General features: G+C 47.0%; 1 long non-coding RNA gene across 1 annotated transcript in view; it reads left to right on the forward strand.

Annotated features, from left to right (window-relative positions):
• The first annotated feature begins 40 nt into the window (after positions 1-40).
• The window catches only part of LOC137755923 (uncharacterized), a 95,259-nt gene continuing 78,986 nt past the window's right edge, over positions 41-16,313 (forward strand). Inside the window, exon 1 of the long non-coding RNA XR_011072128.1 lies at positions 41-146. This is a non-coding gene — a long non-coding RNA (uncharacterized lncRNA). The remainder of the gene's footprint in view (positions 147-16,313) is intronic.

A 16,313-nucleotide genomic window follows, 5' to 3' on the forward strand; every position in this document is an offset into this window, starting at 1 on the left:
CCCGCCCCAGGCCGTTTCCGGGTCGGCCCCTACCGCGGCTCGACACACCTCCAGTCTCAGCGTTTGGGTGCGTTTGATTCGTCTGGTGTCCGGGGAGCCGGGCTGCTTCCTCGGGGCTTCAAGTTAAATGTTTCGGACAACTCCAGGTACGAGCTTAGAGCTGTGAGGCCTTCCGTAGTGAATGCTGGGATGTTTCCCTGTTAACATGTTGAAAACGGTTTAGGTCGAAATCCCCTTTCGCGCCTGGAGACTCGTGTCCTGCGAGTGCTCTGGGCGCGACTCGGCTTCGGGCGGGGACCTCGCTGGGTCCAAGTGGGCCGTGGTGGGATCCCGAACAACGTCTGTGGTTCCTGCGGTTGGAATGGGTTATTCAGTTTAGCAAGGGCTGGAATTGTCTGTGCGGGCGATGGAAACCAGAGCGAACGTTATTTCCATTTCTGCTCCCTGTTCACTAGAGACGCAGCCCTGGGCTCAGTATCGGGGACTTCATGGGGCCAAGCGTGGATGGCATCCCATAATTTGTCATTAATTTCTAAATATTTTCCCATTTTCCTTATCTATATTTCCCCAGCTATCTGAAAGAATGTTTGTGTTAAAGAAAAAACTTCAGTGATACTTGTTAAAGCTGATGAAATAAGTTTATATTTTAAGGCGGGACAAGAAAAAAATTAAACATAAAATTTTCTGTGTTTGGACCTCCTCCCTCCATAATGTGCTGTGTGCATCTGCATTACACGTTAACCAGAGCTCCTCAAAGATGGGGGTGCCTGCTCAACCATAAAGATCAATTTTTTTTCTTTCTTCTTAAGCTAACAATGTAACTTCTTTTTTTTTTTTAATTTTTATTTATTTATTTTTATTTATTTATGGCTGTGTTGGGTCTTCGTTTCTGTGCGAGGGCTTTCTCTAGTTGCGGCAAGTGGGGGCCACTCTTCATCGCGGTGCGCAGGGCTCTCATTATCGCGGCTTCTCTTGTTGCGGAGCACGGGCTCCAGACGCACAGGCTCAGTAATTGTGGCTCACGGGCCTAGTTGCTCCGCAGCATGTGGGATCTTCCCAGACCAGGGCTCGAACCCATGTCCCCTGCATTGGCAGGCAGATTCTCAACCACTGCACCACCAGGGAGGCCCGCAATGTAACTTCTTGAAAGAATAATGTTCTTTCCCAGCTCTGTAGGGGGTAATGATGACTTGCAGCTTACTTTGTATGGGCTTACCTGGACTATGTATCCTTGGTGAACTTCTGTAAAATATCAGTGTGTCATTTTGATGTATGATCCTTTGTCTCAGAAATGTATTTGACTATGTCCTAGAGTTCTAACAGGCAGAACAGTTCTCAGAGCTTTCTGAGAATCTGCTTCCCGGCTTATAATCCTCAGTTTGGTTAAAAAAAAATTCCCTTTTTTCTTCTTAATTCAATTAACTATCAAGTTTTCTTCTTAACTTGACAGTTAATTGAATGTTCCTCGACAAAGCATCGTAAGGAAGATTTTATTCTGGGGGTGGGCTATCTCCACAACTGGTATAGGAACCACTGCAATGGGATTTTGTATTGGGTGAGAGAGATTGGGCTGCACTCCAAATACAGGATGAAGTGGGAATTTATAGCCAACGAGCAGGGTCGGGGGGTCAGTGGATAGAAAATTACTAAGAGGAAACATCATGGGTAAGGGGAATTCTGGCTAAACTGATGAGCAGGTTTCTTTCAGAAGATACTCCATGGTGATCAGACATCACCTGTGGAATAGTAGAGAATGAGGAACCAGAGCAGATAGCGAGGGTGGTGGATTCTGGCTGAACTGACTTAGCAGTATTCTTGCTAAAACTGGATTTTACAAGGAAGTGCATAGATGGGCATAAGAGAAGCTTTAGGAGCCTAAAGTTTGGTCAAGCAAAGAATGTTTGTCTTCAACCCAATCAAAAAATGGCAGAAGACCTAAATAGACATTTCTCCAAAGAAGACATACAGATGGCCAAGAGGCACATGAAAAGCTGCTCAACATCACTACTTATTAGAGAAGTGCAAATCAAAACTATAATGAGGCATCACCTCACACCGGTTAGAATGGACATCATCAGAAAATCTACAAACAACAAATGCTGGAGAGGGTGTGGAGAAAAGCGAACCTTCTTGTACCATTGGTGGGAATGTAAATTGATACAGCCACTATGGAGAACAGCATGGATGTGTCTTAAAAAACTGAAAATAGAATTACCATATGACCCTGCAATCCCACTACTGGGCATATACCCAGAGAAAACAATAATTCAAAAAGACACATGCACCCCAATGTTCATTGCAGCACTATTTACAATAGCCAGGTCATGGAAGCAGCCTAAATGCCCATCAACAGACAAATGGATAAAGCAGATGTGGTACATATATACAATGGAATATTAGCCATAAAAAGGAACGAAATTGGGTCATTTGTAGAGATGTGGATGGACCTAGAGACTGTCATACAGAGTGAAGTAAGTCAGAAAGAGAAAAACAAACATCGTATATTAACACATATATGTGGAATCTAGAAAAATGGTACAGGTGAACTGGTTTGCAAAGCAGAAATAGAGACACAGATGTAGAGAATAAACGTATGGACACCAAGGGGGGAAAGCGAGTGGGGGTGGTGGGTGGGCTGAATTGGGAGATTGGGATTGACATATATACACTAATACATATAAAATAGATAAATAATAGAAAAAGAATGTTTTAAGTTAATATCTATCTATTTATTTATTTTGGAAAATTTGAAGTTCGTGCTGGCTAGAATTTGGCAAGATCAGATCCCAATTATTCATGCTACAGAGATTTTTCCAAAAGAAGACACACTTCTGATTTTCCCAGAACTGTGAAAGGAAAATCAAAATGGAGTCAGTATTGCTGAGAGAGTTCTCTAAAATGGAGCCTGGAGACCCTTAAGGAAGTGTGAAATAATGCATCTCTCAGCCTGGCTGGAATCTGACCTTTTGACCTGATGAAGTCATCCAGAACATCTGCCAGAAACTCATGACAGCCTATCTACGTATTGCACCCCTACCCTAAAACAACTTGTGATTCCCAAGGACAAATATTTTCTGACTCGCATCAGCATTAATTACAGTTCTCACCAGGCAAGTTTTAACAACCTTGTGGCTTTTTGTCTTTATAAGCCCCTGACTCTTGCTGTTCTCCTGAACACTCCTTTGGGGTTACCAAGTCTGTGTCTCCTGAATTGCAATTCTTAAGACCCCCCAAAATAAACTCTTCTGTTGTTTGCAGCCTCCTGCATTATTTTTTGGTTGATAGAACAAATACCATCTTCTCCAAGTTTAACATTTATTTCATATTAACATGTGAACCAAAATCAATTTAAATTTTGGAAGATATCTTTCTCTTAGGCAGTAGAACTGGAACTACCCTGGGTTTCATATAGAGGAGGGGGAGCAGCTCTGCTCCCTGCTCCTCCAGGTCTCTAGGGCTGAGTTCATGTCCCCCGAACTCAGCTTACCCCTCTAATTGCATTGAAGAGCTCTTTCTGTAAATGCCTCTGTACCTAAAACCAGAGCTCAAGAATTCCCAGGTTTAAGCAGTCATGAGCAGAGTTTCTCTCTTTTTCTCAGCGTTCCCTCTTCTGCTGCCCCGGGTAGTCTTTTCCCATGATATGCACAGATGCATGTCCCCAAACCTAGGAGGCGGGAATCTCAGACTATGTAATATGGGAAAGGGGAGATACAGGGAGCTTGGAGGACTGGTAGTTAATCCCTGGACCCTAAGTGAGACACCTCTATGCATCCCCTGATCACTTTCTGAGTGTCACTTAATTGGACAGAGGCCTTGGGACAGTTCTGTGGATCCCAGGTAGCCTCATGCCCTTAAGTCTCTTAGGGTATTTCCCATAGAGGTTGGTGCTTACTTCACTTTGCAAGCCATACATTGAATTTAGAAAAAAAAAGTCTTCTTTTTTTTTTTTCTTCAGAAGGAGACTGCCTAAGTAAGCAGACTGCTGTAGAATGAGATAAAGTCCAGGAGGGCAAAGTTGGGAATGAAAAGGAGGTTCCAGTAAAAAGGCCATGTGTGGGCAAGACAGTAAAGCAGACCAGCATGTGTTCCATAAAGGAAATGCTGGTGCTTCTGTTCAAGGGAAATATGAGTAACACTGAAATGACCCCTCTGGCCATACCTGATGAGATTTGAGCCGTGTTAAGGACTGGTCCTTATCTTGTCAGCCATGCTTTCACAAGTTTCACTCATAAGGATCCCTGGTGCACTTGTCAAACATGCAGAGTCCTGGTGTCCATCACTGACTAGAGAGGAAAGGCCACTGATTAATTCTCATTTCCACATTCTGCAGGGGATTAATAACCTTTGAGAACTGTGGCTGGTGTTTCTCAAGCCTCACAAATGCACGTGTGGTGTGCATGCAGTTTTTCCCACACCAATGACCGATACTCTGACACCAACTGGATGTCCTACCTTATTCATTGGGCTGGAAAAAAATCTCTGGGTTTTGACAAACGCATAGTGGTGTGTATCAGTAAAGAATTGCATGGAATACTTCTACCCCAACCCCACCCCATGAACTGTTTACCCTCTGTGTAGTTTTGCCTTTTCCAGAATGTTGTGTAAATTGGTCACACTGTGTAGCCTCTTCAGAGTGGATTCTTTCACTTGGCAATGCATACATAAAATTCATCCATGTCTTTGCATGGGTTGATGGTCCATTCCTTGCTATTGCTGCATAGTACTCAACTGCATGGGGAAGGATGAAAAATAATTTTCCCTATACCTTTCTAGGTTTTTGGCTTAGGCCCTCCTGTAATAAGTGAGAAAAAACAGAAGTTTAATAGCGTGTATACTTCTTGTATACTTGAGAGATACCCAGGAAAACTGAGTCACTCTCTGAAATGGCCCCAAGCCATCACCTTGAGTGCCATCTTCAGCTAAAAACAGAAGAAAGATGTTGGGGGAAGGGGGTACCCAGTTAAGGAAGGTTATTAGGCAAAGCACAAGGTGAGGCCCCAGAGTGGGGTCTGAACCCACCAGCCGCCCAGGGTGACTGCCCACACCCGGCAGGTTCCACGTGTCCCCTCTGAGGGGACAGCTCACAGAGCCTCCTCTTAGGGGGATTCACTTTGCAAAACCTTCCCTTCAGCAGATTCACGTTACAAAACCTTTTAACAGGATTCGTCTCACAATCCTTTTTTTTGGCGGGGCAGTCACTCGGGAGGCTTGTCACCCTGAAGTGGGTTCAGCCTCACGTCACCAGGCCAGCTTTCCTGGGTCACACTCACCACCTGCTTGTCCACTCCCAGCTTAGACCCAGAAATGCCCCCTCGGTCCCCACCCAACGGCTCCACCTGGGCACCCACTCCTATCCTGCCTGGTCCTTCCCTTCCGTGTCCCCTGCAGGGTCACCAGGAGCTCCCACCTGCCCCAGGCAGGCTGTCTGTTCTGTCTGGGGGAGGCCTCCGTGGTGTCAGGTGGAAGAAACAAGAGGTACCCGTGGGGCTCCCCTCATGCAGCACAGTGGCCAGCACCCGCCTACTGACCTCATCACTCTGGATGGGCCCAGGCAGGGGCTCAGGGGGCCCGCAGTAGCTCTTGGCTCTCATCTCACCCCAGCACCACTCACGGGGGAGTTGCTAAGCAGCTGTGCTGCCTGCAAAGACAGGACGCTCGTTCACATGCCCCTCCCAGCCCACGGGGCTCTCGTGGGCAGGCCCTTCCCAGAATATGGAGCTCACCTGGGTAGGCACCCTGGCAGGGCTCAGCGCACAGGAACCGTGCCCATAGCCCTTGTTGCAGAGCACCCCCAGCCTGAGCACCTCAGAGCAGGATCTGAACTAACAAACAGCAGCTCCTGGACAGGTCTGTGACCCTGGGCTTCACTCTGTGCGGCCTCCCTCCGCCAGGTCTTCCAGAGGCTTCCACTGCAGCCGGGGAACCAGGCCTCTGTCTCCACCCACCACCCCTCCTCTCCCTGACTTCCAGATTTGTCTTGTGTGGAGAGGGTCTTCTTGAAGTTGTTTCCTACTCATGGGCCAGTTAAAATGATTAGAAAACAAGCCAGAGCTGCAACCCCTTGTCTATCCTGACTCTCAGGACCCTACACCTGTTCCTTGGACCTGGCCGGTTCAGCAAGGCCCATTTTCTGCAAGTATGAGCCCCTGATGGGCGAGGATTGGCTGATCTGGGCAGCCTGACCCGGCCGGCCAGCCCTCCCCAGGTGTGCCTGGGTTGAGGTCAATATAACCCCCACCCCCGGCCCCCTCCAGGCATCAAGATCCCCTGCAGCTGTGCCTGACGCCATACTGTCTGCTCCATCAGCAGCCGCGGGGCTGGGCTGGGCTGGGCTGGTGGGAGGGAGTGAGCGAGCGGCCACGGCCTTGTGGGTGTCCCGGCCTAAGTGGGCCTCTGCTGGACTGCCTATAGGAGTTGCCAGGCTGCCACCTGCTAAGGAAGAAGGTGTGTCTCCTGTACATGCTGTTGAAAGTTCTCCCCAGGCAGAGGTGAGGAAGCAAGAAAAAAAGAAGTCAGAGCCAGGACAGCAGGGGTAACTCAGGTAGGTAAATGGAAAGCTTTCCGAAGAGGCTCTGGGCCAGGACCATCCCACATGGCCTGCAGGAGCCAATTCAGCAAGCGTGCTGTCACTGGCGTGGCTCCAAGCCCTTTCCTCCAGCCTGTAAGGTCCTTGCATGTATTTAGGTCTGCTTCCCTGGGAAGGGTGGATAAAGTTCAGGAGCAGCTGGCCTGGGGTTCAGCTAATGTTTACTCAGAGACGCCTCCGCAGGGCCCACGAGCTTTCCAATGAGGACCCTCCTTGTGGGGACTGCTGGCTGCATGTTAGACAATTCCCCACCTCCGACCATCTTCAGAATTGTTCATCGGTGTAATAAGTGTCCTGATTGGGTTTTCATCTGTGTAACTGGCGGGTTCTTAATTAGCAACGTGAATGGTGACATTAAACATCCTCAATCAGGATTGAGGTACCTTCCCCCCCATGTACAGGTGTAAGGACCTGGGGAGGCCGTGTGCAGCCGGCACCCTTAGGGATGGGCTTCTGACTGACCCCTCAACATTCTGGTGTCCAGCCACTGCTTTAGGGTTTCCGGGGGCCCAATGCTGACTCTAAGGGTTCTGCAATCCAGCCTCTGTCGGCCTTTAGTGAAACCCACACTTCCAGGATCCTACCAAGCAGGGTCTGTGTGACTGTTCTGTGGCTTCTGTAACAAATGACCACAAGCTGGGTGGTTTAAATCAACGGGAATTCATCCTCCCCCAGTCCTGGAGACCAGACATCTGAGATCAAGGTGTTGTAGGGCTGAAGTCCCTCCAGAGGCTCCAGGACAGGGTTCTTCCTGCCTTTTCCAGTCTGGGGGTTCCAGGCGTCCCGAGGCTTGCAGCTGCATCCCTCCCATCACTGCCTCCGTCTTCACATGTCTTCTCCTCTGTGTCTGTCTCTCCTCTTTTGTCTCTTATAAGGACTTTGTCAATTGGATTGAGGGCCACCCTAACCCAAGATGACCTCACCTCGAGATCCTTAACTACATCTACAAAGACCGTTTTCCCAGATATGGTCCTGTTCATGTGTTCTTGGGGGCCACCATCTTTTGGGGCCACCATTCAACCCGTTATCTGTGTATAAAATAACCCTCATTTTAGGAGATTACTAAGGTCCCGTATAGACTGGCACAGACAGCAGCCATGTGGGTGGGGGTTTGGGGAGAATGAGAACCCTGGAATCACCTGGAAAGGATCAAGGCCTGGCTTCATCAGAAGGTGAGCTCTTCCACCATAGGGCCCGTGAAAGCAGCCACTCCATCCTGCCTGTGGAAAGGGACCTAGTGCCAAGTGCAGAAGTGGTTACCTTGCAAAGCTGGCTCTTCTGGGATTTCATCATCAATAGGTTACAATCATGTAACCAATAACTATGGGCTTGGAGGAATTGCTTTCTGGCACGTGATGATGGCACTGTCACTTTAGGCTCATCAAGCCTAGAATAGGAATGTTTGAAGGAGAAGAGTTCGGGAGATTGTGAAACTTTGTTGTCAAGGAAACCAAGCAGGTTTGTCAAGGTTGTCAGGGAACCTTCCCCTTTAAGCCGAAGGCAGAGCTCGGGGAGCTGAACTCCAGGGATCTTTTAAAGGGGCTGCTCTGAAGCACCATTACCAGAGTGGTGGTCTCAGCCTGGGCTATGGTTTGAGAAAAGTGTGATAAAGTAAGCCTTACTTTCTGTTACAGTTGGGGAGGGCTTTGTAAAGCACTTCGGCTTTTAGGGCAAATGTTTGTTACTGGAACAAAGTGTCCCCCCAAAAATGGGCTGAAGCTCAAGGTGTCTCTGTCCCCTTCATGAGAAAGTCCAGGGCAGGTGGGTGCCAGGGCCCAGGCTGTGTCCACCTTGTTTCTCCTCCTTGCTTCCGGGTGAGGGGTCCAACCAGCAGGGTGGGGTGACCACGTGGGCACCATGCCCTCCATCCTAGGGTGCAGGCTGGCCAAGGCCCTCACCACCTCCACCCCTTCCCCTTGGTAACATGAGACACAGTGCCACAGACATTTTGGTGGTCCCAGCTGCAAGGAGTGGGATCGCTGGGAGGCGCAGGGTAGCCGTGAGCAAGAAAAATGAAAACAGGTTTTGGTGAGCAGCTGGGCAGCTCTGCTGTGGCAGAGTTGCCAGGACACTAGCCCACAGTCCCTGTGGGCTAATGAAATGTGATTACACATTAGCATGAGCTCTTCGATGCTTTGTGGTTCTGGAAATCCTATAGGAGGTGGTTCACAGCAGGTGAAGCTAATGCTCTCAGTGGAGGTGGTGAAGCCAAAGATCTGCAGTTCAGACTGAAGGTGTCAGTGTGGGTGTATATACAGGACAAAAGCATCTTGTGTGAGTGTAGTTCAGGCACGTTTAATGTGAATGCAGTCGTGTTGTGCCTAAGGTCTTGTATCTTGTGCCTCTCCTCAGGGACCCCCCTCCTCAGTTCCTGAGGCTCCTGGAACTCACATACAGGGGGAATGGAGAGTGGGCTCTGTCCAGTCGGAGCCCTGAGTTACCCTGTGTGTGAGTCTGTTTGGGGCTGCCATAACAAACACCACAGACAGGGCAGCTTAAACAACAGACATCTCCCAGTCCTGGATGCTGTCTGAGATCAAGGTGTCTGCAGGCTGGTTTCTCCTGAGGCCTCTCTCTCCTTGGCGTGTAGGCAGCCATCTTCCCCCCGTATCCTCACATGGTCTCCCCCTGTGCCAATCTGTGTCCTAATCTCTTCTTGTAGGACATCACTCCTATTGGACTAGGATCCGCCCTAGTGACTGCATTTTACCTTCATCACTTCTTTAAAAACTCATCTCCAAATACAGCCACATCCTGGGGTCCTGGGGGTTAGGGATTAAGCATATGAATTTTGGGGGACACGACTGAGCCCACACCATCCTGCTTAGGAACTAACATGTGCCTCGGTCCCTCCTTTCCTCAAGTCCCACGGGGGTGATGTGATGGCCGAGGGAGAGACCACTCCTGCAGTGTTTGTGTCCCAGCTGGGGAAGCCTTCTCCGCTCCCTTCGATCAGGCAGCGGCAGTGCCGGCTCCCTCTTGAGGTGAGCAGTTCTGGGTCTGTGCCGGGAAGGCCCCATAGGGTCCTGCTCGGCTACACCAGGTGTCTGGGCTCAGCAAGCAGGGGAGGTGGGGGGCAGCGGGATCACAATCCTCTGAGGGGCCTGTTAGCCCCCGGGGTCTTCTGGCCTGCTGAGGTGCTCGGTGTCAGGGAACCTAGGAACCGGCGGCCTGGTGGGGATGTCGGGGACTCTCAGGGCCATGGGGGACGCCTCCCCCACCAGACACTCCAGAAAATGAGGGAAAACCTTCGGGGGATCACACAGGGGAGAGAGTCAAGGTCTTGTTTGTGCTTCAGAAAGGCCACATTGGGGTGGGATGTGAGACGCACCGTGGGGTGGGGAGCTTTGTCAGGGCCTGATGGAGAAATCAGGCACAAGATCGGGCTAGGGCCAGGGCTGTGGGTGTAGAGGAGAATTAGTGTGGGGACTGGACACAGACTCTGGAGGAGGAGCTGACAGCCACTGGGGCACAAGGAAGGGGGAGACTGGGAAACTCCAGTGTTATTGAGCCGAACTTGGGTCCGCTTGCCCGAGTGCAGTAAAGCCAACCTACTGACACCGGCTGTGGTGAAGGAAAGTACAGCTTTAATTGTAAAAGCGCCAGTACAAGGAGGACGGGTGGCTTGTGCTCTAAAACCCCGAACTCCCTGAGGGATTTCAGCAAAGCATTTTAAAGGCCTGTTGAGGGAGGAGGGGTTCGCAGGGTATGTGATCAGCTGGCACACAATTCTCTGATTGGTTGAAGGTGAGGTAACAGGTGGTTAACATTATAAATTCTTAGGCACCAGTAGCTCTGGGGCTACGTGTTCATGATCATCAAATAGTTAATTTCTTCCACTTGGTGCTGGTTTTAGCATCTGTAAAACAACCCAAGAAGCGTGCATCAGATACTATTATCCAGGTACTTCAGAGAGGAGCTACAGCAGAGGATATGGGGGAGGGGGTCTGTCCTGGGAAGGCCCCGTAGGGTCCTGCTCGGTTACACCTGGTGCCTGGGCTTGGCAACCTGGGAAGGTGGGGCTGCTCCTGGTTGTGGGGAGCTGCAGGATCACAGGCCTCTGAGGGGGCCTGTTAGCCCCCAAGGTGAGATGGGGATGCAGTGGCTGGACAGATGCATCTGGCCTGGGAGAGGGGTCCGGGCTGGAAATGTCACTGGAATCATCCCAGGGAGGGAGAGGAAAGGCCAATGGGGGCAGGTAGGTCACAGCAGACTACGTGCAGGTGACTGCGGTCCTGTTGGAAGCAACTCAGAGCCAAAAAGGGGTGGCCATCAGGGGCTCAGCCTCATTCTCTTGTTCCTTGGCTATCTGTAACTTCCCACTCCCACAGTGAGGTGCCTGGCTCCCACCATCTGCCATTTATCAATTCATTTCTCCTCTTCAGATTACATGTGCAAAGTTTTCATAATTGTTAGCTACTACCCTCTGGAAAGAACTTCATAAAATAAAGCCCACTGTTTATGTATGGTCCATTTTGCCTTTAGTCTACAGATTCTGTTCATTTCCAAAGGTAACTTAGGTCAGCACCTTATACCCCATCCCCTACAGTGAGTTTTTTTCCATGCATTTCTAATGCAGTTAGATGCTGTCGCATTGTGTATTCCACCCTGTGGCACTCTTACACCCTAAATAACTAAATTTGAATAGATTATGATTGACCCTTTGGGCTATACAAATCTGTGGGCTTAGACAAATGCATAGTGCCACGTATCCATCCTAAAGTATCACTTCAAACCAGTGAAGTGATCTGCTTATTACTTATGTAGCTTTGCCTTTCCCAGAATGTCATCAATGGGGTCATACTGTGTGCAGCCTCCTCAGACTGGACACTTTCACTTAACAGTATATACTGAGGATTTATCCATGTCTTTCCATAGGTTGATGGTTCATTCCTTTCTGCTGTTGAGTAGTATTCCATTGCATATGTATGGGAGGAAAAACAATTTTCACTCTGCCCTTCTGGGTTCTTGGTTGAGACTCCCCCCACCCTTAATAAAAGACAGACTACCAGGAGAAAAACAAGTTTGATAACATGTATACCTTCTGAATACAGGGGAGATACCAAGGAAAACTGAGTCACTCCCTGAAATGACCAAAGCCATCACCTTAAATACCATCTTCAGCTAAAAACAGAAGAAAGATTTTGCGGAAGGGGGGAAGCCAGTTATGGCAGGTTATCATGCAAAGCACAGTAAACCTGCTAGTTATGGCAGGTTATCATGCAAAGCACAGGGTATGATTGCTTGCAGATTTAAGTCAGGACTTCTCCATTGATAAGAATTACTTGAAATTTAATTATCCTTCTATTTCTGGTGCAAAGAGGGACATACTCTTACAAATGGAGATTTCTCTGTTGTAAATGTCCTTCACAAAAGGGCAATCTCAGTTTTCTGAGATTCTTTGTGTTTTGTTTGTTTGTTTGTTTTTAAAGCAGACCAAAATCATTCTTATGCCAGAGAGGTGTATTTTAGGGTGGTATATTCTACTCGCCTTGACATGGGTGTACCCCAATTTGCTTATGCATTCATCTATTGAAGGACATTCTGATTTCTTCAAGTTTTTAGCCATTATGAGTAGAGCTGCTGTGCATAATTGCATCCTTGTTTGCATTTTGACATAGACTTTGAAAGCAGTTGCCTAAATACTGGAAGTACAATTGTTGGATCCCAAGGTAAGACTTGTTTAGCTTTGGAAAAAGCTGCCAAACTGTCTTACAAAGTGGCTGTACATGCATTCCACCAGTAAGCAGGGAGAGTTTCTGTTGTTCCTCACCTTCTAGCAATCGGTATTGTCATATTTTTGGAGTTTAGCAGTCCTAATAGGTGTGGTTTGATATATCATGATTTTAATTTGTAATTCCCTAACAGTTTATTATGTTGAGCATGTTTTTGTATGACTTTTACAATCTGTGTATCTTTTTTTGGCTGGGTGTCTGTTCAGATCCTTACCCATTTTTTTATGGGGATGTTTTAGAGGTCTTTCTATATTTTGAGTCCAAATCCTTTATCAGATACAAGTTTTGCGAATATTTTTCTCCCAGTTTGTGGTTTGTCTTTTGATTTTCTGAATAAGGTCTTTCAGCATAGAAATCTTTAATTTTATAAAGTCCACAATATTACTTTTTTCTTTTGTGGATTGGCTTTGTGTGTGTGTGTGTTAAAACTCAAAGCTCATAACCTACAGACCAAACCCAAGGTCATGTAGATTTTCTATGTTTATCTCTATAATTTTGATAGTTCTGCATTTTAAGTGCCTGTTAATAAATTTGAGTGAATTTGGTCTCTACATTCATTTCATTCCCTACCGTTTCAAGTTAATTGTTCATTAACTATTTTGGATATTCGGTTCTATTTCGGTTTGAATTTCCAGTTTAATGGATTCAGCAGAACTGCTCTCAGGGGGCGGGGTCTCCGCTGAACGGTGAGGGCGGCTTGGTCTGCACGTTCCCATTGGCTGGCAGGGGACGTGAGCCCGCCTCCCTGACCCTCCGCGGGAACGCGTCCTGCCGGCTGACTTGGCTCCGCGCACAGCTGACGGGAGCCCAGTCTCCTCAGCACCACATGTGGCTTCGGCTTCTGCAACACTTGGGGCCGAGTCCGTGCTGACGGCCTGGGCTTCAGGACAACTTGGGGTTGAGTCCACACCTACGGGAGCCCGGTCTCCTCAGGACCCGCTGGGGCTTCAGCTTCAGGACAACATGGGCCGAGTCCACGCTGACAGGAGCCTGGTCTCCTCAGGACCTGCCGGGAGGTGATGCCGCTGAGGGAGAAGGTGAGGAAAAGTGGGGAGAAGGTTCCTGGGCGTGGCTGACCGCTGAGGGTGTCTGTCTTCAGAGGACCCAGGAGAGGAAGGGCTTGATGTGGAAAACTGGGTTTTTGGCCCCTTTTGTGTGTGGTGTAGACAGAGTGCAGTGTTTTTCTTTGGCGTGTGGCGTCTGGTTTTCCCAGCACCGTTTATTGAGGGGACTGTCCTATCCCTGGCGTATGTTCTTGGCTCCTTTCTTGTGAATTAACTGATCACATACCTGTAGGTTTATTTCTGGGCTCCCTGTTCTGTTCCTCTGGTCTGTGTGCCTGTTTCTGGGCCAATTCCACACTTTTTTGGGACTGGAGCTTCGTAATGAAGTGTCAAGTCAGGGAGCGAGATGCCTCTAGCTTGTTCTCCTTTCTCAGCGTCAGTTTGGCTCTTCTGGGCCCTCTGTGGCTCCACACAAATGTTAAGATTGTTTGTTTTTTTTCTGTGAAATGTCATGGAAATTTTGGTAGTGGTTGTGTGAATGTGTACGTTGCTTTAGGTAGAATGGACATTTTAATAATATTTTCACCCATGAGCATGGGATACGTTTCCATTTTTTTGTGTCTGTTCAGTTTCTTTCATCAATGTGTTAGAGTTTTCAGGATGCAAGTCTTTCAAGTCCTAGGTTAAATTTATTCCTAGTTTTTTTGAGGGATGCAATTGTAAATGGAATTGTTTTCTTAATGTCTCTTTCTGATTGTTTATTATTAGTGTATAGAATCACAAATGATCCTGCAGTTTTACTGAATTCATTTTTTTAGTTCTGACAGTCTTTTGGTGGTTTTATGTGGAAAACTAGAATTCAGGAATCCCACTATTTCAACTACCTGCAGGTCATCCACAGCACCCAAGACATAGTGGCTACTAATACACTCTTCCCACAGTGCTGCTTAATACCATGTGGACTCCTACAAGCGCGATTCGCATCGCCACTGTGGTCAAATTTGGTCTGGGTAGCAATGTTTGATGTCATCTCTGATTTTCTGGCACGTTATTGACATGGTTGTATTGAAAAGTAATTTATTTTTTAGTAAACTTCAACTGTTCAAACTTTAAATAGCAGTACAAAGTTTTCTACGTTCACACCAAATACTGCAATATGTTTTACCCTAAATAGGGCCACTGTCCCAGGGAACCAGCACATAACCCCAAAATGAGGGATAATTATGGTTTACCCATTATCATTCTATCCACAGGACCACTTCAGCTTTCACCAGCTGCCCCAACTTTGTGGAAATGTCTTTTTCCATTCTCATCCAGTTTTGTTTTTCTGGAACCATCACTGGGGCTTTCCCTCATTTTAAAAACCTTCATGGATTTAAAGTGTACAAGATGAGTATGATCTGGGTGGCTTTTTCTGTATGGCTTCTTTCATTTGGGATGTTTTCAGTGTTTATCCATGTTGTAACGTGTATCATTTTTTTTTCATTGTGATTAAAAACACATAACGTTTGTAATCTAAATCATTTAAAGTATACAGTTAACTACATTTGCATTGTTGTAAAAATATCCTCACCATCCATCTCCAGTATCTTTTCATTTTCCCGAAGTGAAACTGTAACCATTAAACACTAACTCCCCTCAACCCCTGGCAACCTTATTCTACTTTGTCTTTGAATTTGACTTCTCTGGATACCTCATACAAGTGAAATCATAGAATGTTTGTCCTTTTGTGTTTGGCTTGTTTCACTTAGCATAATGACTTCAGGGTTCATCCACATTGTAGCCTGTGTGAGAGTTACCTTAGTTTTTTTTTTTTTTTTTTAAACATCTTTATTGAAGTATAATTGCTTCACAATGGTGTGTTAGTTTCTGCTTTATAACAAAATGAATCAGCTATACATATACATATATCCCCATATCTCCTCCCTCCCGCATCTCCCTCCCTCCCACCCTCCCCATCCCACCCCCCCAGGCGGTCACAAAGCATCGAGCTGATCTCCCTGTGCTATGCGGCTGCTTCCCACTAGCTATCTATTTTACATTTGGTAGTATATATATGTCCATGACACTCTCTCACCCTGTCACATCTCAACTCTCCCCCTCCCCATATCCTCAAGTCCATTCTTTAGTAGGTCTGTGTCTTTATTCCCATCTTGCCACTAGGTTCTTCATGGCCTTTTTTTTTTCCCTTAGATTCCATATATATGTGTTAGCATACTGTATTTGTTTTTCTCTTTCTGACTTACTTCACTCTGTATGACAGACTCTAACTCCATCCACCTCATTACAAATACCTCCATTTCATTTCTTTTTATGGCTGAGTAATATTCCATTGTATATATGTGCCACATCTTCTTTATCCATTCATCTGTCGATGGACATTTAGGTTGCTTCCATGTCCTGGCTATTGTAAATAGAGCAGCAATGAAAATTTTGGTACATGACTCTTTTTGACCTATGGTTTTCTCAGGGTATATGCCCAGTAGTGGGATTGCTGGGTCGTATGGTAGTTCTATTTGTAGTTTTTTAAGGAACCTCCCTACTGTTCTCCATAGTGGCTGTATCAATTTACATTCCCACCAACAGTGCAAGAGTGTTCCCTTTCCTCCACACCCTCTCCAGCATTTATTGTTTCTAGATTTTTTGATGATGGCCATTCTGACCGGTGTGAGATGATACCTCATTGTAGTTTTGATTTGCATTTCTCTAATGATTAATGATGTTGAGCATTCTTTCATGTGTCTGTTGGCCATCTGTATATCTTCTTTGGAGAAATGTCTATTTAGGTCTTCTGCCCATTTTTGGATTGGGTTGTTTGTTTTTTTGTTATTGAGCTGCATGAGCTGCTTGTAAATCTTGGAGATTAATCCTTTGTCAGTTGCTTCATTTGCAAATATTTTCTCCCATTCTGAGGGTTGTCTTTTGGTCTTGTTTATGGTTTCCTTTGCTGTGCAAAAGCTTTTAAGTTTCATTAGGTCCCATTTGTTT

Source organism: Eschrichtius robustus, chromosome 21 (assembly GCF_028021215.1).
Source record: "Eschrichtius robustus isolate mEscRob2 chromosome 21, mEscRob2.pri, whole genome shotgun sequence".
Lineage (NCBI taxonomy): Eukaryota > Metazoa > Chordata > Mammalia > Artiodactyla > Eschrichtiidae > Eschrichtius > Eschrichtius robustus.